The sequence below is a fragment of the Acanthisitta chloris genome, unplaced genomic scaffold (genome assembly GCF_000695815.1).
Source record: "Acanthisitta chloris isolate BGI_N310 unplaced genomic scaffold, ASM69581v1 scaffold8029, whole genome shotgun sequence".
NCBI lineage: Eukaryota > Metazoa > Chordata > Aves > Passeriformes > Acanthisittidae > Acanthisitta > Acanthisitta chloris.
Window position 1 is genome coordinate 14,822 of NW_008693008.1, and position 2,934 is coordinate 17,755.

Consider the following 2,934-nt stretch of genomic DNA (forward strand, 5'->3'; position numbering starts at 1 on the left):
TTTGCTCTCTTGATCCAAGAGCTGGTGTAAGTGGCACCAGTTTGACCTGACTCCTTTGACCTAGCTATGTTATTAGCAATCTTTAGCCACACCTCTAACCAAACACCAGAGGAGAAGGTGTTGGTGTAACCTGGGTAAAGGACTGCAACAGGATTCTTAAAGGTATTAGTCCTCAGCTGGTCATTCAGGGCCAAGATCTGTTTTTCCATTATTTTGTGCCTGGAATGGGATCCTTGCCACAGAGGTCCCACAAAGATGAATGAGTTGTAAGGAAATAAAAGATGTTTCCTATTATGCCACTGAAGTTTTGTCTTGGTTTTCTGCAGGCACCGCCTAGGACCCTTAGACCTCGCTTCAGGAAGAAAAGTACCTCGTCCTCTGCCACTGAAACAATGTGAGTGCAATGAGCCAATAGCATAAAGATCCACAGAATGTCTCTCTTCTGCCTTAAAGAGCTACTCGTCCATAAAGTAGGAAACAGCAGTGGGATGGATGTGCTTTGATGTACAGCATTGTAGACATGGCCTTTCTCTCTCCTTTCTCCATGTCCTTCTGTGACACTGCTCACATTTGTTTGTGCCGTGGATAGGACAGTCTGGCAAACACCTGCAGGTGAGGGGTCCTTGTTTGGTTTGCAGAGCATTCACCCACCCACGCTGTACATTTACAACTCTCATTTGTGTCTGCATAGCTCCTGCTCTGTGAATGCACAGTGGAAGCAACAATAATCAGTTACTCATGATGATACATTGACAGTGTATTTATTTATGGCTTTATCATTAATGAAGTGGATTTGCAGAACCCATGGATTTCTCTTTCCTCCCTTCCTCCTCAAGACTGTGGATGATGTAACAAATGTCAAAGTACTTTGACTGTACAAAATGTCTTGTTAGAGAAAGGTGAGCTGCAACTGCGTTTCTCTTTCTGCAAGTAAATCACGTGCTCTGAGAAAATCATTGTGTAAAAACCATAGAGACAGAACCACTTACAGAGGATGAGGAAGAGATGTGCAAGAGAAAATAAATCGTTTCAATGATGTAATGAAGGGAGAGTCTTAATTTGATCAGCCTGGAGAGTATTTTGTGGAAGACGATGGTGAGTAGAAGAACTAGATCCCATTGCTTGTGGCCAATGTTCTACTGCCAGTTTTAAAATGGGAGCCAGCCAGGCTTGTGCTAGCTACAGTAACAGATATTAGAACTGCTTTAGTGATGCATTTCCAGGGGAAAACACACCTTTCTCCCCTGCTGCAACAGTGCCAGTCCCAGCACTCTGCCCTCCTGGTGAAGGGCTGCTGTGCTGCTTGCGCAAGCAGAGGAGGGCACTGAGCCTGAGCTGCTTTTTGAAGCCTGGCGTTTCTCCTGTAGCATGGAGTTTGGTTAGAACCATGAGAGCCAGATGGAGTGGTGTATTTGTATCCATATATAAATGAGAAATACAAAAGAAGAGGAAGACATGGTAGGGTTTGTGTATTTGTGCTTCAAGTTGGTGTCTCTTGTAAGTGTTGAGCATGTGAGATTCACACATAAGTTAATTACGTGGCCCTTTGTGTTTGCTCTTGGACCTATCACGTAGACTAGAAAAGCATTTAGCATTACATAGGATGTGCCGTCACCAGTGCATCAGCACATGGGCTCGATGGTGAGCACTGTTCATCCAGGTCAGGTGCAGCAGCCCAGGATGCCAACAACCAGCTGGAGTGTGTCAGGCTCAGAGGTAACTCTCAAGTGGCCTTTGAAACCTTGTCTCTGCCGGGTATGCACCGATATCCCAATTGCTGATGGATCCCTGAGGTCTCCCCCACAGCCTCCTACACGTGTGGGAAAGGAAGAAATGAATTATGCCCACACACAAATATTTATCTGACCTGGCTAGGAAATGGAAAAGCAAGCAGGTATTTCCTGCATCTGCCACAGTGTTTGGCCTCGTTACCTGAGATTTTATTTCCCTTACATGTGCTGATTCAGTCATACTTTGCAATGGGTGAGAAGGAAAAATTCTTGGGAAAGTAGATTAATAAAACATCAAACCTGTCTAACTAGCAGTTACAGAAGTCAGTCCTTGGAAGATACTCAGCAAAAGCTTTGAGGAGCTAAGCTTGTGCATTTTATTTTTAAGCAGCTTTGGAGTTTATTTGATTTCTTTTGGCAAACATTAAAAAGAAATAAAAAACCCCCAAACAACCTGCCTGCACTGTTAGCAGAAAATAAAATCCTGTTGCAAGCAAGCCATGTTTCCCTGCTATGCAATGGGCTGCTGTAAAATAAAAAAGAAGCTGACAAGTTTGCACTCAATTATGCCAAATAACCCCAACAACATAGAGCTGCATAACATCTGGCAAGTTCTAATCTCAGACACTGTATTAACATTGATTCTCACTAAAATTAATACATGTGTGTCTAATCTGCTGTTTTACTGTAAACTTGACTGTTTAGCATTTCTTAAGTGCTGAGGTGAAATGTTGACAAGGGAGCTGCCTTATATCTCTCAAAACATTCACTGTATAAACGAGAAAAATAAACCTTTTCATATCTCTGGCAAAAATGTATGAATTCCTCCTCAACGGAGCTGTACATTTGTGTATAGATAGACAGACATGTGAATGCCTGACCACATGCACTTGTGCTGTAGTGTTCTGTGTAGATGAGAACAGCCATTCGCTTTGGATTCCTCATCTTCCTCACACAGGTTGTTTACAGGTGTTGCCCCAAGTCTGACATTTCACGCTTTGGCTATGTGCGTTCCTTCCGAATAAACAACACCCGCGAAGTCTTTTGTTCCAGCTTTTCTCTGGGGTCTCTGCCGAGGAACCAGCCCGATTCGGCGAGTCGCTTTCTTGCGCTGATGCTGACCCCTCCCGGCAAACCAGGGCGTGCAGGACCAGGGCAGGGAGAGGAGAAGGAAGGGATGGATGGATGGATGGATGGATGGATG